Source organism: Hydra vulgaris, chromosome 03 (assembly GCF_038396675.1).
Source record: "Hydra vulgaris chromosome 03, alternate assembly HydraT2T_AEP".
Taxonomy (NCBI): domain Eukaryota; kingdom Metazoa; phylum Cnidaria; class Hydrozoa; order Anthoathecata; family Hydridae; genus Hydra; species Hydra vulgaris.
Genome location: NC_088922.1, coordinates 49,409,653 through 49,436,222, shown reverse-complemented (window position 1 = coordinate 49,436,222; position 26,570 = coordinate 49,409,653). Strand labels below are relative to the sequence as shown.

The 26,570-nt window shown below is 29.8% G+C and overlaps 1 protein-coding gene and 1 long non-coding RNA gene across 2 annotated transcripts in view; one reads left to right on the top strand and one right to left on the bottom strand.

The window, feature by feature from the left end:
- Window positions 1-7,187: 7,187 nt before the first annotated feature.
- On the bottom strand, window positions 7,188-16,223 carry LOC136078239 (uncharacterized). The gene is made up of 3 exons (XR_010637627.1): window positions 13,174-16,223; window positions 7,573-7,641; window positions 7,188-7,332 (listed from the first exon to the last, which is right to left on the bottom strand). It is a non-coding gene; the product is annotated as an uncharacterized LOC136078239 (long non-coding RNA).
- Window positions 16,224-17,287: 1,064 nt separating this feature from the next.
- LOC101240561 (focadhesin) overlaps window positions 17,288-26,570 on the top strand; it is a 105,932-nt gene continuing 96,649 nt past the window's right edge. The window contains exon 1 of the mRNA XM_065793525.1: window positions 17,288-17,475. The gene's annotated coding sequence lies outside the window, so the exon portion shown is untranslated. The remainder of the gene's footprint in view (window positions 17,476-26,570) is intronic.

The following is a 26,570-nucleotide window of genomic DNA, read 5'->3' as shown; positions in this document are numbered from 1 at the left end:
CAGTTTACTACGAATTTTGAAACCAATTTTGTAAACTTTAAGATATGACCCTATAATTTTAAAAAAATTAAAAATCCTATAAACTAATTAATAAATTAAAAAAATTAAAAACATGAACTTTAAAATCGGCATTTCAAAGCTACTTTGTTTTAGACCCATTCACGTAGCTTTGAAAAATATTAGTTTTTCTGTTAGGGATCGTCCGTTAATTACGCATCGCTAAATTTAACTAATAGATAAATCAAAAAAGATCAAAAGTTTTCCCTCGCAGAGTCTTTAATTAAAAGTTTTGGAGCAAATAATCTCCGCTTTCTATTTTTTAAATACGCTTAGCGTTGCGTAATTTATGGACGATCCCTTACGAAGCTTTTTGACAATCAGACTTAAACAATATTAATTCTAATAATTAATAAAAATTAAATAAAAATAGTGAAACCAAAATTAATAAATATTTACAACTTATGTTTATAGAATTATAAAAATGTTTAAAAACTATTCATAAAAAGTTTAAATGTTTACAAATTTATTAAAAATTTATTATACTTTATCATATAACAAAATGATAAAAAAAGACGGCTCCAAGAGCAAGTGAGATACTCTTAACTGTGAATTATTTTTAATATCATTTAAATAATTTTGAGGAAAATACTCTGGAAAAAAGTTTATTATTCAAAGGTCTTCGCAATTTAAAGAAGCTAACATTTTTAATCTGAGAGTAGTGCTTCCTATTCACCGAGATTTTAAAAAGTTTTGGTACGGATCAGTTCTTTTCTATCAATATTACTTTTGAGGCTATAGATCCTGATAAAAAAATAATCTTAGAAAGCGTTATAAAATTGCAGCGTTTCTAGATGACATGTATTTGATGTCGATAAGTTAACAGAAAAACAGTTTCATAAAAATTTTTATAAATTGTTAGCTAGCTGCAAACAAAACAGCCAGCAATCACACCAATTACTAGATGCAAATTTGTCCTCGACCTTAAATGAACTTGTCGATTGTGTAAAAATAATTCCAAAACAAAAAAGTTAGAAACGATTTACATAGCCTCATTATTCAGTATCCTGAAAACCAAGAACAAAAGTTTTGATATGGATACATTCTTTGTTACATGTAGAACAATAATAACTTTAGGAGTTTTTTGTAAGTTTTATTTTTTTATTAGTTATTTTTATTTTAAAAAGCACTAGTATGCCATCATAGGCAACTACTGCTCCTATGATGGCATAAGAAAGGGTGGGGCTGGTTAGCATCAAGGGTAAAATGCGAGAACTTACGCGTAATCATCGTAATTAACCCTTTCGTGCTACACAACAGCAGTGTAGAATTCTGCGCATGCGCATAGGAGATATTTTGATATGTGTTTTTTGAACCAAAAATGTTTTTGTGAAGTAAAAATTCCTTTTTGCTTCACTAACAAATATGTTATCTTTATGAATAAAAAAGGTTTTCTCCACTCGTCAATATTGCAACACACCTAACTCGTCAGTATGCCATCATAGGAAAAGTCATCATTTTCATTTAAACAAGCTATGCCTTGTCTGCCTTGTTCAAAAGATAAAATTAAAATAAGTATTCCACTAAATGCACAAAACTTGGATATAAAATGCACGAAAGTTCCCTTTTTGCACAGTTAATAATAAAATCACAATCTTAAATGTATGAAAAGAATAAAACCTAGTGTAGATAAAACCCTACAAACAAAAAAAAAACAACTGCAAGTTTCTTTACATTACACTTTACACCTGTCTCAAATTTAACAGAATGATGCTTTGTACTTATAAATATTGACATAACTCAACTGTTAAATTTTTTTTTTGACTTACACCATGCTGATTCTCACCAGCTCATTTGTTACAAAAAAAAATGAACTACAGCAAAAGCACATTAGAGTATTTGTATAAGGTATGCCTATTTGCACGTTTTTTATGTGCGATTAGTCTATATTTAAGGTAGATTAGAGTAATATGAGCACCTTATGCAAAAATTGGAATATTTTCATAAATATCATGCTGTCCAATATTTTTGCAAACAATCAATTTTTAGGGATCCCTATTCATGATTCACTTAAATATCTGGGCACCCGATATTTATTCTTAAAAACACAGAGGTTTTAAAAAAGTAGCAAAAGTGTTCATATTACCCAGACCACTTGATAATATGAGTACTTTAAATTAGCTCAAAAAAATAATATTATTTAAATTAAAAAAGACTAATCTGACCATTAGAACTAATTTTCGGAATATAATGATTCGTTATTAACAAAACTTATTATTAAGAGATCAATTTTTAGGCAATTTTTTATTGAAACAATACTACTATGTTTTCCGCAAAACAAAAACAAACAAAAATTGGTTCGTTATTATTGTTTGTTATTTTTTCAATTTTATTAACTCAAACCTTTGAACGATAAAAATTTTTTGATTTTTAATTACAGAAAAATATTTAGTATTGTTGAAATATTAAAATTTTTTAATATAATTTGTTTTTATTTAAAAATCAATTAAACCACTGTGATATAAGGACTTTAAACTACGCAATTTTAATGAAAAACACTGGGTAATTAGAGCATGCTCATATTACACAAAATAAATTTAAATAAAGTCAAAACTAAATGTTTCAATGCATTGTTTTTCAAACAAAAAATGGAAACCATTTCTAGCTAACATATTTTGCTTCATGAAAAAATAAATTTCATTATTTTAGCACCAAAATTTCACAGATTTATCCATGCGTGATGATATTATTTTAACAACGTAAAAAATTTAACAGCTTTTTAATTAGAAGATACCCGCTAATTAATGCATACAAATTTACGCTAATTATACCGACATCTGTTATTACCACAAAAAGTCAATTCAAAAAATGCAAAGCAACTTTAACTTCCTGCTTACATCTTAGAAATCTTTAAGTATGCTCATATTACCCTAATCTACCATAACTATAATCTATTCGCACATTTGATAATAAAAAAGAAAAGTCCAATAATAAAAAAATTTAATAAAAATTGAAAAAGCTAAAATTCTTATATTTGACATATAGATTTACTTACTTAACTTTGAAGCTTTTTTATTCAGTTCCCTGAAGACCAATAATAAAAGTTTTGATATGGATATATTCTTTGTTACATGTAGAACAATAACAACCCTCGGATTTTTCATCAGTTTTGTTTTTTTATAAGTTATTCCTATTTTTAAAAAAAGCACAAGTATGCCATCATAGGCAACCACTGCTCCTATGATGGCATAAGGGAGGATGGAGCTGGTTAGGATCAAGGGTAAATTGATGATTTTATTTAACCTTAGATTCTTCCCTCAGAAAAGCCAGAAATTAATCGGAATTATCCTAATTTACCCTTTTATGCTACACAATAGCATTGTAAAGTTTCGCGCATGCGCATAGGATATATTGCGTTTTATGTATTTTTTGGACCAAAAATAAAACTTTTGGAGCATCGCTTTCTTTTTAATTTACTTAAAAATAAGTTTTTCTTATAAAAAAAAAAGGTTTTCCCAACTCGTCAATATTACAACACACCTAACTCGTCAGTATGCCATCATAGGAAGAGGTCATCTTTTTCATTAAAACAAATTGTGTCTGCTTTGTTCAAAAGATAAAATTAAAGTAAGTATTCCACTAAATGCACAAAACTTGAATATAAAATGCATGAAAATTTCCTTTCTACACAGTTAATAATAAAATCACAAACTTAAATATATGAAGGGAATAAAACTGCAACAGCACATCCCAAAATCGATTTTTGTTGATTATAAAAACAATATTTATGCACTAGTGACGTATTTACACTAAAACTAATGTAAAGTCAGTATAGTCATGTAGATCTAATAACATTTTCACGAAAACCAATTTTTATGGAAATATGACCGGTATCTTAGGTGCATTACCATCATAGGCGCTTTTTCCCTAGTCAAGCGGTGGAGTATACATTTGTTTACTGACTATTTAGGGATAGACGCAGTAGAGTGTAAATACATCAAAAAGGGTTTTAGCTTGGACATGCAATCTTTTAATTTAAAAAAAAATTGTTTTTTTGTGGTTATTAAGGTGCTCCCAGAAATCCTTAGGTTCTTATCACAGAGCACCACGGAAGAGCATTCAATTTGGAAGTTCACACAAGGTAAGACGTCGGCTAGAGCCGACGTCTTACCTTGAACTATATTTGAATAGATATATATATATCGAATAGATATGCATATGAATAGATTCCACAAGCTTGAAAACCAGATTTAGTATTACTTGAGGTAAAAGGTTCGCTCCAAGCCTGCTTCATCAATCTGCATAAACTTACTCTTGTAAACAGTGTCCCAAGAAAACACAGTACCCTACTTGTCCAAACACTTTTTGAAACACTCCATATGCTTCTTTCAGGAGCATTTTCAATTTGAAAATTGTGGAGAGACCTTTCGGTTGTTTATTTAATTTTGATAAATGATGGAAGAGAGTTACCCATTGATTACAGTGATTATTAGCCAATTTTCGGATGTTTGATTATGCAAATACTTTGCGCTTTTTAGCAATTACTTTTCCTGGGCGATACATAAACTACTTACCAGTCTCATCCATATTTCATATGTTTAGCGGTTTATTAATTAAATTATTTCCGTTGACAAAATTTTGAAGAACAGGAAAATATTTTGAAACCTTGCAAACATTCTATATACATATATATATCAATGCATGTGATGAATAAAATCGCCAAGTGCGATATTTTGCGCTCGTAATACTGAAATACGTTACCAACGAGCGCGATTATGCGCGCTTGGCATCAAGTCTTCGAGAGCGATATTCAGAGTTGGAAATTGGTTGCCATGGAGCCATCCATAAATTATGTAAGCAAGTATGAAGAGGGGGTCACTCAAAAGCGTATCAGTGCGTACAGGGAAAAGGGTGGACAATTTTTTTTTTGAATTTTTTTATGTGAAGTCCGGGAAATGAGATAAAAATTTTTTTTTAGTTTATGGATTTGAATCTACCGGAAAAAATATGTTACTGCAGAATATGTTACTTTGATATTAAATAAAAACAATGAAATATCGCCATTTTACTAAAAGATGACTACAGATAACTTTGTTTTCTTTTTAGAGTTGAATTAACATGCTTGATTGCGGGCATTCTAAACAGCAGAAACGTTTTTAGTTTAATTTAAAGATAAATACTTGGAAAAAAAAAAAAAAGATTAAGAATATTTCTTTTATTTACAAAAGATGTGTGAAAAATTAAAAACAATAAAACAAAAGAATCTTACGCTTTTACAAAATCTTAATGATTAAAACTTTTAATTTTTCAAAATTCCATCAAGTTTTAATTTTTCAATTATGATCTTTTCTTTCACTTGATATGACCTGGTATTGTGTTTTATCCTCCCTCCGGCTAATTGCCATATAGAGGCCCACATTACCAAGGCCCGCAAAGACTGGTTCACCTCAAAAAGGAGCGTCATAACCCGCTTTGATGACCTTTTTTTAATTTCAAATAAACATTTCATTACAATATTTAAAATACAAATATATATTATAATAAATATATATATATATATATATATATATATATATATATATATATATATATATATATATATATATATATATATATATATATATATATATATATATATATATATATATATATATATATATATATATAATGATCGTTATTAAAAAATAAAAGAACGCGGGGAATCGTAAAAGACCTTACGGTCTCGTCGTCGAGTTTCGCTAAGAAATGTTCGTGTTAAAATTTATAAGATATTTATAAGATAAAAAACAAGTAACGAAGTAAGAAACTTAAAATATTTCGTTGTAAATACAAGATGCGTTATATCTATGATATATGTGAATTACAGTTGTTAATGATGCCTATCGATGGCTAAACTCCGTCGATACGCATCATTAACAACTGTAATAACCAAAAACATCTCAAAATTTGGCTGTTTTGAGTTAAGTAGTGAATAAGAAACTATGGCCAATTCTACACCTGATTTATTTTAATCAAATCAACATTCTAAATCAAATCAACATTCATTTAATCAAATCAACATTCATTTAATCAAATCAACATTCATTTAATCAAATCAACATTCAAATCAACATTCTAAAAAACTAGTAAATCAAAAAAAAATTCTTTTTTCAAATCCATGCTTTATGCAAGCAGAATTCTATTTTTTAGAAATTCTTTTTTTTGTTATCTTTTGTAGAAGGAAAAATTACTGTTACATTTTTAAATTTTTTTTTTATTAATTCAGTGTTCTTATGGGGAAATACAAATTAAATTTTTGTTAACTTAATTAACTTTTTTTGGTCAAATTTTTCCATTTCCTTGTATTGTCATCGAAAATGATTAAGTGTGCAAAATTTGAGCAAAATTGGTTGAGAAAAAAGCTTTCAAAAATTGATTTCAAATTTTGTGGCACACAAACATATATATATATATATAGAAAGTAACCTTATATAAAGCATGGAAAAAACAAAAGAATTTAATAATTCGACCTTCTTTATTTATTTTTTTCTGTGGTTTTTTTGAAAAATATCACGTTTTTTGGCTCTCCTTAAAAGTTGTGATTTTTTAGATACGTGGTGTTGGAATTTAGCCATTGGTATATACATTTTTTATATATTCATGTTTAAATATGGGGTAACCCAGTGAAAAAGCGCACATGGGATACGCGTGGATTTTTTCCATATGTAACCCATGTGGGGATTATTATTTTGTCCCATGTGGGTTTCATATGGTAAATCCCACATAGATTCCATATGGTAAATCCCACATGGGTTTTATGTGGTAAATCCTACATGGGATATAGGTGGAAAATACTACATGTTATAGATCTTAAAACCCACATATTTTAATCCAAATGATATAAAAGTAGTCAATACTAGACAAATGAAAGTCCGAATGCTTCTATGAAAATTTTTAAAATTCTTATAATTTAAAAATTACTTAAATAGTAATTTAAAATTAATCATCGAAGCTTTCAGAGAGGCTTAACTTAATCTGGTATTTGCTACTTTATCCCATTTGGTATTCAAAATGTGTAGCATTTTTGATCTTTTACATGTGATCTTTTTCACCTATAACCTATGTGGGATTTATTATAAACTATTATGACGAAATTTTATAAAATTAAAAAACGTGTTGCAAAATGAATTTATTTTAAAATAAATGCTATTAATCAATACATCCAAAATGAATATTAAAAAAATTATTTTTTCTTTTGCGATTTACACGCCGTTTTTTGTGATTGAATTAATTAAATCGCTTCGGCTTGCATAATACCAAGGTTTTTAGTATCTTCTAACTTTCTTCAAACATTTTCTAAAAAAAAAAAAATAAATACAAATATATATAAATATATATATATATATATATATATATATATATATATATATATATATATATATATATATAAAGAGAGAGAGACAGAGAGAGAGATATTGTAAGAGAGCAATTTTAATAAGGAACCTTGTTAGTCGTGCAATTTTAATTATTAGCCAGGTTGAAGTCATTAATGACTACAATATTTCACAAATAATTATTTCCTAATTTATTACTTACAATGACTAACGTATTATGGGTAATTGAACACATAGTATGCGTAATGACCTTGAACCCATGAGGAGAATCCTGAAAAAAAGTGATCAATTAGGATAAGTAGTTAAACAAAAAAACAAAAGCAAAAATGTAAAAACCTACTTTTTCAATGATATAAACCTTAGGTGTAATAGCCACTGAATGCAAAAGTATCTTTACTTTTTCGTCACACACACGGCCTTCTATAATAACAGGCCTTGACATCGCGCAAAATGCCGTAAAAACTGAAGGCCGATTAAACTTTCACTTTTACTTATATTGATATATTTTTATATTAGGTAGGGTGTAATGGCAGTCTATGATTTCTAATAATAATCTCTAGTAAAGACGGAAATATAAAAAGAAAACCAAAAAATTGTTAAAAGATAATCATGTTTTTCGTATTTCAAATTTCATTAAGAATATTTATGTAATGTTAAATATTATCAATAACAAGCAGAACCATAACAAAGTATATATCTATATATTAGAAAGATAACTGTATTGTTAATTTTTTTTGCTAAAAATGGTAACAATAAAAATCACCAACAATAAAAAACACCAACAAAAGTTGATTCAAGCAAAAAAAAAGTTTTATCAATATATCTCAACAGGGTAAATATTTACAAATCCAAACATATTGAGAGACATATAGGCTAATGAGAAAATAAAAAACATAACTAGTAAATAGCATAATAAATTACAAAACTAATTTTCACATAAATTATGATAGCTTTAGTATTTTGGGAGTGGTAATTAGTGAGTAATTCTTTAGCAGAATATTAGAATATACTCTGCATCGTTTTTTTGTGATTTTAAATTAATATTTAGCAGCAATGAACTGAAACAAAGTAACACAAAATGTTCTGCATAAAGGGTCAGTAGCACCTTGAAAAAAAAAAAAGCAAAATATTGACCATTAGAAAAGAGTATCAGAAGGAATTTCAAGTCCGCCTCTGTTTAGACTATACAGATAACTTCCATATATATAATAATAATTGGTAGAATCATCATAAATTTTTATTTTGCTTTTTTGCACATAGCCAGCTATGTAAACTATAGCCACTAATGTAGATTTATTAACTGAGCTTTCAAGATCATGTATATTATCCAGAAGTTCTTTTTCATCAGTAGAAATATCTCTAAAACATATGTCACATGTATGACCATCGATACCATCAACAGGAATGTCAAGTTGTAATATCAATTTAGTATGTTTAATATTAATTTTTTCAATTACAGATTTAGCGTTTATAAAGTAAGTACCTCCAGATCCCTGTCGAAGCTTAGAAAAAGCTTTTTCAAGTGGATCTGTTGAAAACCAACCTAATAAGACATACTTTGCTCCATTACTCAACAAAGTTTCTAGGAGATCAATAAAGCCATAACATGAATGTGCTACAGCATTGCTAGTATCTAGCATAAGCTGTTTTACACGCTTACCTGAAGGTTTCATAAAATTTGACAGTTCAGCAATATCTCATAGCAGTTGTAACTGTTGATCACCAACTGAGTGGATTTCTCCGCATAATTCATTTCTAAACCGAATGCCAGCACCAGGTGCTTTGACATTAACAACATTCTAAAAAAAAGTATTTTTTCAATAAATACAGCAGTACCTTCAAATGCTTTATTTTCAATCTCTGGATGCATTCTTAATGCATCTACTGTTTCTTCGCAAAAAACAGACAAACAAAACTTTACAGATTGTCTCTCTATTGGTTTTGGATAAACTGATTTAGCTGTAAGTTTAGAGAGTTTAAAAAGACTATTGCACTCAGTTTTATATAAAGTTTCTAAATCACTCCACTTAGTCAAAGCCAGTTCTTTATTGTTCAAAAATTGAAGTTCCCCAGTCTTTTTTTTGTCAACCAATTGTTTCGTATAGATTTTAAGAGATGCACATAATCATACAATAAATATATACCTGATGTTGTTAACCATGGTTTACTATCAACTGTTTTAAACATTCCGAAAAAATCTTTGATTTACACGGTTACCATCAGTAATTATTACTATTTTCAATATTATTTATCGTATCAACAATTTGTTGACATTAAGCAAACTGAAATTCAGAGGAAAGATTTGCAACAGGTTTAGCTCTACATATAAATTCTGGACCTCCAAAAAGACATTTAATCATAAATGATAAAATTGTTTTAGCTAACTTTTCAGGGTAGTTAACTGCATGACCAAACAAAGCACCTCTTTGGTAAAGTAATGAAGCTTTGACATTGACCTCATCAATTAGTAGTATGGAAGTTCTTTTCAATGGATTTAAATTCATAAAAATACTATTTATGAAACTTAGGTCCTCCATTGAGCTTATTTTTGAAGTCAATCGTGTTAAAGTCCTTATACTTGGCAACTTGTAGTCAATACGCAAACAATCATATAAACTTCGTCGCATAGCAAAATACTCATATGCTCTACATACAATATCTGAAGTATATAAAACTTCACCGACATTAACTTTTCTCATAGCATTAAGGTGTTCGAATAGAATATTTGACTAAAGCGAACTTTCTTTATCTTTTAAAAATCTAACTGCTTCAAATAAAGCTGATTTTTTTTTTATTAACTTTAATTTGTTTACAGCTAAAGATGAAATATTACAAGTTGTGCCATTATGGTTAGCTACAAATCAATAATCATTGAAAATTACTAAAATAAATAATGGAGCACCAAGTTTGTACATTTTTGATAGTATGTGTAAACTTTTTTTATTAAGCTGGAAAACAATAACATCGTTATTATCACTTAACAAAGATTGAATATCGTCAAATATAAGTTCATCCTCTTTTAGAAAATCATTTAACTCATTTGGTAAAATGCTTCGAAAACCGCTTGAAGTTACAGTTTTTCTAACTTCACTTGCTGGTGTGGCTAAACAACTAGGCGGAACATTTTTAAAAACAGATGGTAGGCTTAAAGGTCGTTGCTTCCCATATTTGCTTTCAAAAGGTGCTTCATTTGGCCAATGCAGTTGACATACTGCTGTATAGTCTGTAACAATAAAACCAGTTCTTGGGATAGCTTCACTACATCTTTTTCTCTCCTCTAGACTCTTCGGGAATTTATAAATTGATATTTTTGTTGTAGTTGAGTATTGATATTTTTGTTGTAGTTGTAATTGATATTGTAATTATAGTTGTATAAATTGATACTTTTGTTGTAGTTGAGATAGTTCGACTTGCAAAGAGATACACAGCATTTTAAAGGCATTTTTAAGGCATTTTAATTATTAAAAAAACTTATCGTTAGTTTGACAATATTATTACCTTACAATGTTAACGCCTTGAACCTTACAACGTTATCGTCTTGATGTTGGGCTATCTAATTTATAAACCAATCAAATTTTAAAGATTTATTAAAAAAGCGCGAACACAAACTTTCGTCTAATGTTAAAAGATGAAAATGTAAACAAAGTATTAGGAATTGGCCTTCAGTTTAACAACTTTGTTGCGCGATGTCAAGGCCTTTTATTATAGAAGGCCACGGTCACACATAATATAATATTCTGAAACTAATAAACAAACATCTAAATTTCTATAAGTAAATTTATTCTTTGATCATTGCCTTCATATCCTATCTTATTTTCATATCATAATCTATTATGGAATTATTTATATAACATATCACAACAATATTATTAAATTTGTGATGTTCAAATATCATATGAACATTCTCTAAAATGTTCATATGATATTTGAATATAGTTCTTGAGTATATTATCTGCAAACAATTGACTGATGCAAGTTCAAATGTTGTCAAAAACCAAGTATGCATGCATGGGACACTACAGTGTCCCACAAAGAAATGCAGGTTTGAAAGTCAAATTTTCTTTATTGAAAAAAAAAATTAAAATAGGGGGGAGATAGGGAGGTTTCTGTAACTTTTTTTAGGGGCCAAAACTTTTAACTTTATATGTAATAAGGTTCATAAAACTTAAAGGACTTACGAAGTACATTGAGGAACAAAAACAGGATATATACAGAAACTTTTCAATTTTCAATCTGGAGTACCACAGTGTAATTGGGAATAAAGTCTCTGGGTCCAGTATTCAAAGAAATATGATCGAAAGTAATATATAAATTAAATAAAATGCTTTAAAATGCATGCAGTTATACATATAACTCCTTTATAATACATATAACTTTTTTAAGGTTATGCTTGAACAAATTAGTACCAATTAATTTAAATTCAAGATTTAGTTCAAGTTCAAGTTATTTGTTCATTGTTTTTTCACTATTTTATACTTATTTGTTCAAATTTGTTAACTAGTACTAATTCTTACAACAGTAAGAATATAAATTATTGTTGAACGTGAATTTATTAGTAACTTAATTTTACTATCAACATATTTTGACAACACCCTTTACATTTTAAATAATGACAGCTTTACTTTTCTATTGATGTTAAATTTATTACGTTTCAATAACTCAGATTGAATTTTAACTGAATTATTGTAAGCGTTGTAAGGGTTAGTTGTATATCAAATGGTGTTGTAAATAAAGTAATAATAAGTAATCAATTTATATATATATATATATATATATATATATATATATATATATATATATATATATATATATATATATATATATATATAAATATATATATATATATATATATATATATATATATATATATATATACATATAATTTTTACTTTATTTACAACACCATTTGATATACAACCCCCTACAAAGCTTACAATAACTCAGTTAAGATTTAATCTGAGTTACTGAAACGTAATAAATTTAACATCAATAGAAAAGTAAAGCTGTCATTATTTAAAATATAAAGGGTGTTGTCAAAATATGTTGAAAATAAAATTAGGTTTTTAATAAAATCACGTTCAACAATGATAAACATTCTTACTGTAGTAAAAAATAGTAATAACTGATAAATTTGAACAAATAAATATAAAATTAACACAAACAATGAATAAATAAGAATTTCAACTTGAACTCTAATCTTGAATTTGAATTAATTGGTACTAATTTGTTCATGTATAACTTTATAAAATAAGTTTTTATAACAAATTATATGTATAACCAGTTATACATATAGTTAACTATCAGTTATATGTATAACTATATGCATTTTAAAGCATAATATTTTATTTAAACATTAGTTTAGATCATATTACTTTGAAAACTGGACCCAGAGGCTTTATTCTCAATAACACTGTGGTACTCCAGATTAAAAATTGAAAAGTTTCTGTAAAATATCCTGTTTTTGTTCCTCAATACAGTTCGTAAGTCCCATAAGTCTTAAGGAGTTTTGGAGCATAAAAAAAGTTACAGAAACCCATCTCCATCCTATTTTTTTCTTTTTTTAATAAAGAAAATTGGGAATTCTGACTTTCAAACCTGCATTTCTTTGTGGGACACTGCAGTGTCTCATGCATGCAAGATTGGTTTTTGACAACATTTCAACTTGCATCAGTTAATTGTTTGCAAATAATTTACTCAAGATCTATATTCAAATAAATATTATATTATCCTAATAATACGTCTATTTAAACAAATCTTAATCTTATTTCTATAAAAAAAGATAAACATTATTCGTGGTACTTACATACTTGCTTGCCATTCTCTATTTTAATATAAAATATTTTCACACAATATAAACGTAACGCAATGCAATGTCGATTTAAATTTTTTTTTTAGTTTCCAGCTTTCAAATTAATTCCCATGCAAATCCCACAGGAAACCCACGTGGGATTTCCCATGTGTGTAAATACCATATGGTTCCCACATGTAACCCATGTGGGATTACCCACATGGGTTTAAGGTGACAAATTTCCATACGGATACCACATGGGAAAATCCGTCCCACGTAAATCCCATCAATCCCATACGGAACCCACGCGGAACCCATGTGGGACGCGGTTTTATTTTTCACTGGGGCTTAGCATGAGTCTAACGATCTATAAAATATATAATAAGACGTGCTACATGCTTTAGCTGACAATAAAGATGTTTATATTTATTTTTAACTATTTAAAAAATAAGAAACATTTAAAATGAGACTATTCTCAGAGGCAGGTAACATTTTCGATGAAAAAATTTGTCGCTTAAATCTATAAAGCAACTCTTTTTACTTTTTCGCTTGTTGGGCTTTTTTGTGTAGACTTGCTCAAAAACGTGACTTTTTAATATAAACATAAAGAATTATTATTACTTTAGCACATACATCGACTATCTTATAGCCTGCTGCAAAAAGGGATTACTGCTGATCTTATAGATTGCTGCTACAAAGAAGGACTGCTACATCGGCTAAGGGTTTGGCATGGGGCAGCAATCGTTTTTGTTTTTTTCTTTTAATTAAATTTCCTAATGTTCCTCCACTGACGAGATCGAAACAAGCGAAAAAAATAAAATTATTTTAGACCGCTTAACTGTAGCTTTACATAAAATTAAATTGTGTTTGTTAAGAATTTTGTATTTTTTTACCTAGGTTTACTTTTAGTTCTTCATTGCCCTGTACGACAATGATTTTTTTGTTTAATTTATACAGTCTGTGTCACAAATCTTAAAAAAAAAAGTGAAAAAATATTCCGTACATCCCTAGTTGTTTGTGAGCACGCTTCCAAAAGTTTCAAGTCAAAGTTATATAACAAATATATTTGTTAAACGTAGGGTAGAGCCGGGCTAGTTGAGCGTAGGGGCAAGTTACAGTTGGGCAAGTTAAAGTTGGGCAGTTAAAATATCTCAAAAACTACGTATCACATGATAAAACATCTAATGGATGCAAGTTAGGGAATTAGAATGTTAACACAATGCGCAACAAAAGATTGCTGAAAAGCTACTGAGTAAGATACACGAGCACTTTTTCTATTTTGGACTAAAAAAGTAAAAAAAAGATTTTTTGCTATTTTTTTCTTGTATGCTTATAAACTTTTTTTATCTGCCATTAGTTAAGTGTTGATAATTTACCAATTTAACGGACTTTTGATTAAAACTATTTTTTCTAAAGTCCGACTATTCTTTTTAAAACCTTACTAATTCGTCACCATGTCTCGTAAGAGTAAGCTGAGCAGCTTTGAGAAAAATAAAAAAAGCTGAATTATCGAACACAAAGAAACAACCTTGATAAGAAATAATAGAGCGGTAAATTATTTATGTATATTTTTAAAATTTGTAATTTTTAAATCGGGCTTCAAAGTTCAAATAGCTGCATAAAATTACATTTTTATATTTTATGATTCTTACTATTTAATTTTTTCTTTATTTTTACTTACGTCATTAAAGTGTATAAATAAAAAGTTTATAAACTATACACACGACTACTGTTAGTGAAAGTTTTATTGGTGATTCACCTAAGTTTTGTACCATACATATTTATTTGCTGATTTTTGAACTTACCACACACTATTGCTCAACTTACCCCGCTGGGGCAGGTTGAGCAGTTCCGCAAACTTTAGGCAATATCTTCTATAAAAAATCAAAAACTATGCTTTTTTCTCAACAAATTTTTAGCAGGGTAATTTAACTTTCAAATATTGAAAAAATTATGTAAATCTGACGCACCGTTCATGAGATCTGTTGAGTTTAGTAAAAATTGCTCAACTAACCCCGCTCTATCCTATTGTTTATTGTAACTTTTTTTTTTTTAATTCAAAGTTGTGCTTAGCTTTAACTTTTTTAATAAATAGACTTTAATATAAGCTTAACTGGTTCGAAGATACCAGTGAAAGTGAAAGTATTTAGTTTGTTAACTTACGTTTGACAAAAAATATTTGATATTCCAACGTTTCCATGTTGTTGAATTTTAAATATAATAGCCATTAATTGTTAGAAAATGTGTTCGAACCTGTACGAAATCGTTTTATTCACATAGAGACATTCACAAGACACTTTACAACATGGTTAACTCTCTTTGAATGTTAAAAAGACCAAATTCATCCTATTTCATAAATCAAATAAAAATGAAAATATTCCTCTAAAACCTGATCTAAAAATAAATAATACTAATATAAAAAGAGAAACTTTCATAAACTTTCTAGGTGTGGTCTTGGATGAAAATCTGTCGTGGATGCTCCATACAAACACTTTAGAGAGAAAACTCTCAAGAAATATTTCATTAATGTATAAAGCAAAATCTTTCCTAAATATCAATTCTTTAGAATTTTTATATTTTTCATTAATACATAGTCACCTAAGCTATGGTAACATGGCTTGCAAACTTCTCTTATACAAACTTAAAGCGTTGAATGTATACAAAATTAACACACACCATGTTTTACAGCTTATGTACAAAATAAAATATGGACTATCTTCGCCGATATTTCAACGCTATTTTAGAAAAATAAGTCATAAATACTCTACTGGATCCTCATATAACAACTTTGTCATCCAAAATTTACATTAAATTCAAATTCATACTCAATCCAACACCGTGGACCTTATTTGTTGGAGTTTTTTCCTCAGATTGTTACCATCAAAAAAAATACACTTGAGCAGTTTAAATCTGAATCAAAGCGTTTATTATTATCTACGGACTTATATTTTCTTTTTCGTTTTTAATAAAAAATATAAACAAGCACAATTTATTTACTTTTACTTTTATTTGTTTTAAATTTATTTTACAAAACGAATTTATATATAAACAATTATATCAATTGTGAAACGTAGTTTAACAAATTTTATATATATTTTATCACAAGCATTTATCACGATTTTATACATTTTATTGTAAAAAACGACCTGTAATGAAGTCACAATGGGGCTCGGTGGTAAGGCAAACTGATGTCTTCTTTATGCTCCAGCCATTTGTTTTATTATTTACGTTATTTAATAAATTGTAACTCTCTACGGCAAAATTAAAAATATAAATAAATGGTTCATCTTAACCAGAGTACGATGAAGCGGATAATATGATAACAATGATGTATTATATAACTAGATGTCTAACTTGCTAGATTTTATTGGACAAAAAATGAAGCCGCTTTTTTTTGTTTATAACAACAGTCCGCCATTTGTAAAAAGGGCAAAAGCTGAAGCCGAAGTGTGGAATAAAAGTTAAAAATGCAAGTCAAAAGTTCCCATTAAGTTAAAGATAGTTCAAAAACAAATTTTAATAGTTATAAGATAGTTATAAAACTTCTATAAGCCTATGTTTATTTAAAAGTATTTTAATTCATAAAAATGCTTCAAAAGCGTCTGTGATTTTACTTTTCTATTCAAAACTTTAATCCCTTTTTAATCGAAAATAAATTAAGGAATCATAAGTTATTATTTTACAAGTATTATAATTTCCGCTTAAGACTTTTACGTAATTAGTATTTAAATTTAAAATATATTTACTTCATTTAAGAAAAGAAAAGTTAAAAACATTTGTTTACAAATTTAATCCACCATTTGTAAAAAGGGCAAATAGCGGCTTCACATTTCAAATCGAAGTTATACATCTACTTATGTAGTATATCATTGTATGATAATGTTCAACTGGGATTTTTAAAAACACACTGGATTTACCTTTCAAATAGAAGAAATAAATCATTATTTTTAATTTGAACTTAAATTGTATAAATTAAATTTGAATACGTCAAACATAAGTTATGAGTGACGTACTTTATTACGAATTAACTTCTTTAAGGCGAGACGAAATGAATGACTTAGCGCCGAACCGGCCTATACAACGAATATGTCGAAATAAGATAACTGAACCTAAAGTTTAACTAAAAATCATATGTAGTTTTTTGAATAATTTTTTAACCTTTATTTTTTTATTAATTATGTTTTAATATTTCAACAATTAAGTTGAAAAATATTTGATATTTATTGAAAAGATAATAGATGATGAAAATTATAGGCGTTTCTGGCATTTAAGAAATATATAATCAGTTATGCCGTTTGCGTCATAGGCACAAATAAAGTAAGATTTTAGCTTTTTTTAATGGTGTCTTTTTAAAGGTATCTAGTTTACTAAATAAATATTTATAACTAAAAACGATTAGAATTTCTCTTTTAATAATTTAAAGCTCGTATTAATATTAGAAGTATTAATATTAGAAATTTTAGGCTCGTATTAATATTAGAAATTTTAGGCTTAGATAAAGAAGTTTTGAATAAATCTTTGAAAAATAAACAATATGGAAATAAAAACAACAAAAGTTTGAAAAAATACAATATATACAAATAAAGAAATAAATAAAGAATTATTTCAGATTTGAAAACTCTAGTATCAAACTATCAAACACATCAATCTCTTATATATATATATATATATATATATATATATATATATATATAATATATATATATATATATATATATATATATATATATATATATATATATATATATATATATATATATATATATATATATATATATATATATATATATATATATATATATATATATATGTATACACACACACATGTTGCTTTGAAGAATATAATAAGCCGAATCAAATAAAGTTAATAAATGAACCATTTACATTAATGGCAATAAATAAAATACATGTCTAAGTAATTAGCAAATCTAATAAAATGTCATCATCGAAACTACCAAGACCATCATCGATAAAATCTGGACAACATAGTGGAATGAATTCAAGTAATGATATCAAATCTGTTTTCTTTTTAAAAGTGATTGGTTTTCTATCTAGAAATAATAATTCTTGGTTTACATAAGAAGGATTATTAGGTGGTCTGCCTCTTATTTTTTGTTAAAATCAACTTCTTAAAAAATTGAATCTTCAGAATAATTATGTTTATGAAACACTTTTTCGGGCTCACTTTTCAGGAGTTTGATCCATTTTGTATTTAGCCAATCAACCTTTTCACCATGCATTGACTTTTTTCTGTTTGTAATTTTTTTTTTTAAGCCTAGCAGTACTAAAAAACTTTTCCTTTGACATAGGATGCACTTCAAATTCAGGTAATTTTTTTCGGCAGTTTTCATGATGTTTAACTAAGACTCTGGTACAAATATTTGTTGATGATATTTTTTTTGTCTTTCAAATATTGCAAAATCTGTTATTATCAATTATATCAATTATTGCAAAATCTGTCTTACACGTTAAAAAGCTATGACCAGGTACAAAGAATTTCATATTTATCTCAGTTAATGAATGTCGACCTTTAAACTAATCAAGTGGTTTGTCGTTCATTAGCCAAATTAAAACGAGCTATGCAAAAAAAAGTCCACTTCAAGTTAAAGTTTTATCTGCTTTTGTGCAAAGTTTATCACCAAGAAGGAATAGTCAGTAATATTACGGTTTTAAACATCTCTTTATATGTTCTTCTTGTTCATCAGTAATTATTCGTCTACTTGTCACAAAACTTATTACTACATAATTACAGAGCTTTGTTTCAATAATTCACTTTTACACGTATTGACTTTAATTTTAAATTTGACAAATAAAGAAGTTCTTTCAGTGCAAAAATGATTATCAAAAAGTAAATATTTACTCACAAAAAGATAAAAAATTATACATTATTTATATATTCTTTTTATCACCCAAATCACTATATATTCTTTTCATCACCCAAAATTACAGGTAAATATACAAAGTAATAGATTATACTCTAAGTTGAAATTCTAATTTAGATCTTCTTGGAATACTTTCTTCCATCAAATTTTTGAATATCATTTTTGTTCTCTGATGTTCCAGAGTTTAAAGGACTGATTTAGAATTTCTGCAATATTTTCTTTTACGTGATTGTTACAACGTTTGAAAATGATTTTTTCCCCCTCTATCAAACACTGAATGAAGCTTAGCTCCAGGCGGTTGCAAATTCTCATTATTTCGTTGATAAAGCAGTTATCCTTATTAACATCAGATATTTGAGTTAAAATCAAGGAAAAACAAGTTGGATTGCTCAGAGGTCTGATAAACAGTTTCAATTTGTTTCGAACGAGGATGATAGATGCGTCATCAATTTTAAAGTAGGAATGCAGAGTTTTTGTTTTATTTTGAAATACTAAAGAGAAATTTTAATGCTGATCTTCCAACAGCGTCTAATTTATTAAGAAAATATTGTTATAATCACAAATTTCTAATCCGTATGATAGATTTGGTATAGCCAGAGATTTGAACAAATGCACTATAATTAATGGTTGACAAAAACGAACTCCAGATTTTATAAGAGCTCTGGAGATTGATTGAAATTGAATAATTCTGTCGTTTACATTTGCTGAATGGATTGTAGCTATATTTTGTCCATGGCCTTGATTTTTCCATAGGAATCCGAGGTGTTTTAGTTTATTATTGAGTTTCATGGAAAAACCGTTAATTTGTATTATGTTTTTTGTAACTGAACTTTTACAGGAGATAACGAACTCGGTTTTTTCTGTGCTTAACTTGATATCGAGGTTTTGACATTGCGTTTGAACTTTATTGATCAACTCTTGTAGCCCAGAAAGAGTAGAAGTTAGAGAAAGAGAAGGATTATATCACCTTGATAAGCAATAATACCAGTGTATAAACCCATTACTGTTGTTCCAACTTTACAATCGGAAACAATTAAGTCTTAATATAATTTTAGTGTAGATGTTGTATAAATGTGGCGATAAAATGGATCCTTGTCGCACACCTTGAGATAAGCAGAAATTATTTGATTTATGTCCAAGGTGTGATATATTAGCTGTACCCGAGCGGTATAATGATTGTGGTGTGCAAACTACTGATAGCGGTAAGTTTTCGTTGTAATAAAATTTTTCAAACAGCTAATCCCAGTTACAGCTATCGAAGGCCTTATTTGCGTCAAAACTCCATATATATACTGGCGAGTTATCATTATTATAGTGTTTTAATGTCACACTTAATAGAAACTCTGCATGCAGGTGAGAGCTATTTTGCTTGCAACCAAATTGACGAGAGCGACTGTCTGATATTTCCGAACATACTTGCATGATAATATATGTAAAGAGTTTTGTCAAGATAGGAGTGATACTAATGCCACGATAGTTATCAGAATTATTAAGAGTTTTTTTTATAGGATTTTATTATTGGAATAATTATGGAAGTTTATAAGTACTCCAGCTTAGCTCTATTATTAAAGATACTGTTATAAAACTTTGAAAGTCATGTAAGGAGGTTGTTATTAGAAGAGCATTTAAGATGTTCTACAGTAATTCCACAAGAATCACGTGATCTGTTAGACTTTAGGTAAAGAATACAAGATTCAATGTCGGAAGCTGATTAGAGTATTTTATTAGGTTCAATAATAAGTTGAGGAATATTGCGGTGTTCCGAATTGTTATAAAATTGCGGGAGTGTTGAGAATCGTATTAAAGTTTTGTCGAAATTCTTCAACAATTTTCTTTCCATCTTGTTTTTTATTTATCGTAAAAATACGAGTGTTTGGACTAGATTTAATTTTTCGGATATTGTTCCAAAACTTTTAAGGATTAGTTTTTCGAAGATATTCAATGTATTTGGTAATTTTATTGATTTTTAGGTTATGAGCTGCGTTTACAGTTTTACAAAAATTTTTACGAGCTAGCTTATATTTATTAAATGAAATGGATTCCTGTGATCTGTTATAATTACATTTTTTCCATTCCTTAAAGTGGAAAGAGAGAATGTCTTTGCATAATTTAATTTCTGGTGTCCATCATGATTTAGAGTAAATGCAAAATTCTCTTTTTTTTGAAAACATTCTTCCATTGCAAAAGTGGCAGCTTTATTCATTTTTTCGTATGTTGTTTGAGTTTATTTTTCTATTGCTTCTCCAACAAAAAGTGTAATTTTTGAAGAACTGAGAGAGGTTCCGATTATAAATTTCAATAAAGTTGTCATCCTTCCATAAATAACTTGGGATTGTATTGTATTTTTTAAGTATATTATTTAAAACTGGAGAAAGACTTTTTCTTTTAAGATTAATATGTGTAGCGATGGGTAAATGGTCACTCATGTTTAAATGTGTGAAGGAGGAATAATTTTACAGTCTGTAAAGCATATTGATGATTCTTTTAAGACTATTATGTGATCGATGTAATTATTTAGCTTTTTATGCTTATAGGTATAGGTAGGACCACTATTTATATCTAAAAAAGAAAGCTCATTTGTTTGAAGAAAATTAGATAAATGCTTAGAAAAGTTGTTTCTTGTTTGGTTATTTCGAACCTCCGTGTCAAATATATTTTCAGGAAATGACTGAAAATCGCCGGCAATTATACATTCTCCTTCATCTTCGTATGTGTTAATGATTAAAGGCAATTAAACTAAGTTGAGATATTGTTCTAATGATTCAGAAGTATTTCTGCATGAAGTAAGATAAACTCCAATAAAAATAGAAACACTGTTGCCATATGAACCTTGTATTGCAAGAATGTGTTCATCTTCGTGTATTGAAGAGAAAGCAGTAAGTTTTTACGAACTAAAAAAACATTTCCCCCAAAAGGTCTTCCGTATTTTTTCTTTTCAGCAGAGTGAAAAAATAATTTATGTGTCGGAGCTGATAGATCATGTAAAATAAATCGCTCGGCATTTGAAAGTCAGTGCTCGGATAGAAAAATTATATCAAAAGAGTTAATTAAGGTATATACTAAGATTTTTGATTTAGAGACATGGCACGAGCTGCGTATTGTTGATGTTCCACATCCCATTGATTTACAACGTCAGATTGACTTTTGGTTACTGAGTTATTATTTTGAAGCATCATTTCAGTTCCAAGGTTTTCACGAGGTTTTCGAAATTGTTTAACAATAATATTGTAGTCTTAAACTTCCAGTTTTAAGACTATGTGTTTTTCGTGACTTTTTATTGTTACTTTGAAAAAGCGGTTATATTTATTTTCCCGGTTGAGTGTGACAGCAATCGGCTCAACGCCTACTTCTTTCTTTATGTAGTTAAACAAAAGAACTTCTGATTTGGAATTAAAAACTCCTCCAAAAAATATAATGAATTCTCGAACAATACGGCTTTCTGCAATTGAGTTTCTGTTCTAAGCAATTTTTATCCCAAAGATTGGATCTTTCCTTGCTGTATATACGCCCGGTTTCAAATAATAATTTAATCTCAATCAATACTTTTATGTTCAATTTTTTTTTTGAAGACTGTTGTACTAATTTGGGTTTCGATGTTATGGCATTATAGTATAAGTTTTTGTACCGTTTACTAAAATATGTTCAAGTAATAAGAAATAAGTATAGAAATGATTGTTGTGGCAAAGATAAGCATAGAAATGTTCGGTTTGTTGAAAAATTGTGTTTTACGGGTCCGAACAACTAGGGAATATATATAAAGAAAAAGTATAGCAAAGTTCGGTGTGGAATATACTTACAAAGACCCGTATTTTTATGGGACCAGTCAGCTAGCCTTTTTTATTGTAATAAAAAATAATAACAACAAAAAGTTTAGATTTTTTTTATTTTTATATTATGTTATTAGGAAGTTTTTCACGATTTAAGCATTGATTTAACTTTGATAATGTCTTTAATAATTCATTTTTATTTATAGAAATTGATTTCTTTATTGTATTAGACTTTCCTCTCAGATTTCTTTGCTGATTTTTTTAAACATAGCACTTTTAAACATTGATCAATTCTCAAATTGGCAAAGTTAGAAACTCATAAGTTTGAGTTTATATCTTTCAGAAATCAATAGTATATGCATATGTCACATTTATTTATTTTGATGAAAAAGTGCTATACTAGGCACTTCCATGCTGAAAGAAAAGGCACTCGTTTGTTCGATTATTTATTTTTATTGAATTTCAATTTGTAAGCACTATCTTTGAACGACTTGACTGATTTAGCACTTATGGCGTTTAAAGGTAGTGTATTCCATAAACTGGCGATAAGTGAAGAAATTGAATCTCTCTATGCAGTTTTTTACCCTTTGACGTTCAAGTCGAAGATAATGTCTACGCAAATTGTATTTGGAAACCGATGGTACGTAGACTTGAGGGTTCTCAAAAATGATTTGACCAATACCTTTTGAAAGTTTAAACTATTGAATCAGATCACCTCGATATGTTTTGCTCTTCCTTTCGTTGGGTGCACACTTCACCTGAAGAGATTTTTAGACCTACCTTGGAGTGACCAAGCAATTATCTTACAACTTGAAGTGAGTGTATTGTCCAGATATGATTCTCACCAGCAGAAACTTCAGCGTGGAACGTTTTTGGCTCTACCCTTAAAGTTACTGAACACAATTCAGACGTCCATACAGCTTCTTGCCCTTTGACAAATTTTGGTGCTTTTTTTAGTGCAGATGTAAGCAGTCTAACTTTATCTCCGGGTTTAACATTAAGGGCGTCAATACGCCAACGCACTGCTGCAGTATGCTTTAAGTCAGCGAGTCGCAGCACTTCTCCTTCGGATGGCTCTACAGCAGCAAGTACAGTTTTACGCCCTACTGCATTCAAAGCTCGAGAGGGGCTTGAGTTGTGGTCATGACTATTTTGAATAGCAAACAGCTCACCGATCCGACAACGCAGGATGCCATGGTATTGATCCAAGCGGCCTAACCAAGCGTGTGTGCCGGGCTGGCCTTTTCCGTGTTTAATGTCACGCGATTGCAGCAATGACGCAAAAGCTCCGCCAAATTCAAACCCATCATCACTTCAAATAGCTTGAATGGGTGCAACTACACTACTTAGGACGATTCTTGATTTTGTTTTAAATTATTGGTCAGTCCATCAGTAGTCTTTGTAGAGGTCGCTTTGGTAAGGGGTCTTGCGTACACGTAGCGGGTGTTCACAACTAAGAGAATAAGGATATACTTTCGTTTTTTGTTCATACTAGCATATTCTTTTAAATATATTACATTGGTGAGGTACTCTCTACGGGCAGCACCGGTAGGAGCATACTCTGACTTTCGTGGTTTTTGAGATCTTTTTGGAATTTGCGCGGCAGCTTGGTCTTGCTATTGCAGTCTTGCTGTTGCAAACTCGCTGACAACTCCAGCTCGCCTTGCAAGGGTAACCAGATTTAGCGTAGTAGTCTTCAGGTCTTCAAATATTTTCTTTAAGCTCTCCATGATATGTATCTTCATTTTTGTTGATTTAATTGCGGCGGCACTTGCGCATTGGCAGTGGTGACTCACTAGGCACACTAGCTGACAATTCCATTTTTCGTGGGGAAGGTTATTTGGTTTTCGATCAATGGATAATTCGCTATCTAAAGACTAAAAGAACTCAGCGCAACTGTATTGTTGATGGCGCAGAGTTGTATAGACCCACTCTGGCGTGATGGAGTTGGCTTCATCTCAGTTGAACTACTTGTCATGGTCTGCTGCTCGATGTGCGTTGATGCGAGTTTCACAAGTTCTTATTTCACTTCGGGCCTCTATAGACCTTCGGAAGAGGATGATGTCCAGTACGGTATACCAACTCGTGACAGTTCGAATCCATTGGTGGTTGCCATAATACTTTCCCAGTTGTGGAAGAATGCTTTTTAACCTAGGGAGAGTTCCTAAGCACTGTGTGCAGTTCTACAGTAAGGATCTTTAAGGTATTTCCTTGCTGCTGCTAGGGTTATTTCTCGCTGACTTCCACTTGGCGCTCTCAGAAACGGTATGAGACTCATTGCTAGCAATCCTCCCGCATTTGCAGCGGGCGCTATCAAAGCCAAGCAACTCTTGACCTATGGCGTATTGTTACAAAGACGTAGCATTTTTTCTCGGTCTGCGGGGTGGCTTACGCGTTTACTTACGTGGAGACACAGTAATACTCAATAGAAATATTACTGTGCCTCAGAAGACACAATAATACTTCACAGCACTACTCCTTTGCGTCGAGGGAATAGTGCTGCGAAGGCTTGCTTGTACCAGGCATCGCAATTGATTCACAAGTCTTGTTTGACAGGACTAAGTTGTTTGGGATCACCTGCCATTAAGAAACTAATTTTAATTGAATTTTTATTCATAATTTGTTTGATACATTCTACTTGGTGGACAGGGTATAGGTATGCATCTTCGAAGTGGCACTAGGTTATCCCCTTAAGGTTGAACGGTTTCTTTAGGCTAGGACCTACATCAGTTTCGAATGCAAGGCGACCACATAGTTCAGGAAGGGTAACCGCTTGAAACCCTTCATTTGTGAGTTAAGAAGTTAGAGCATTCCAAGGGCAAACAACTATTGCAGTCTCTTTTAGTCCGGTGCGTTCAAGCCATTTTTTCACAAAGTAAGTTTTACCAGCTCCGGGGACTAATGCTACTACGACCAAAAACTCTCGCCCTACTTTAAGGTTTTGGAGAAATTCTTCGATGTTTTAGATAGTTTCTTTAATATTATTGTTGTTGCAACGAGTTGGCATTAGAGTGTCAACCTCGCTCCAATCGTCTTTTTCAGTTGCTTCTTCTCTTGCGAACTTTATTCTTTCACAAACTGGAATTGGAATTGGTTGAACTGCTGGAGCTGACGTATCATCCATCGACATTACTCCAAGCTTAGGCAAAGCCTTTTCTGTTTTCTTTAAGGCCCCGACGACGTCTCACCCGCACCAAACCTGAGTCCAGTGGATGGATGAGCTTTAGCTACCTGTGTCTTATAGTTAGCGAGGACGAATACAGCGACTATTTTAACCCAATAGCATCTCTGCCAAGAGCTCTGACTGGAGTGTGTAGCCGTCTTCAAATTGTACCAAGCATGTGGACCATTAGATGCTATCTAAGTCTTTAAATAGCATCTAATGGTCTTACCGGGAACAAAGTCATAACGCCGTGGAAACAAGATAGGGTTAAGCCGTTTTGCTTGGACGAGGTAGAATTAATAAGGTTTTTTTTTTTTTTCGTCTAACACCCTAAACACAGGTATATACTTTATTTTGGCGAGGAGGCTTGTGTAAGGCCGGGAAACGTCAAACTCGATACAAGGCGTACCTTTCTCTATACATTCTTGGCCGAGAAGCCCAACTCTCGGTCCTCTCATGTACGCCCTTAAGGCTGACACTTTTTGAGTAAGATTCTGAGTCCCTCAACTGGCTGGAAGCAGCTCAACCACAAGCTAGATGTTATTCAAATACCATTTGGTCGTGTGCCTCAGTAACAATTTGATTGTCCCTCAGCTCGAG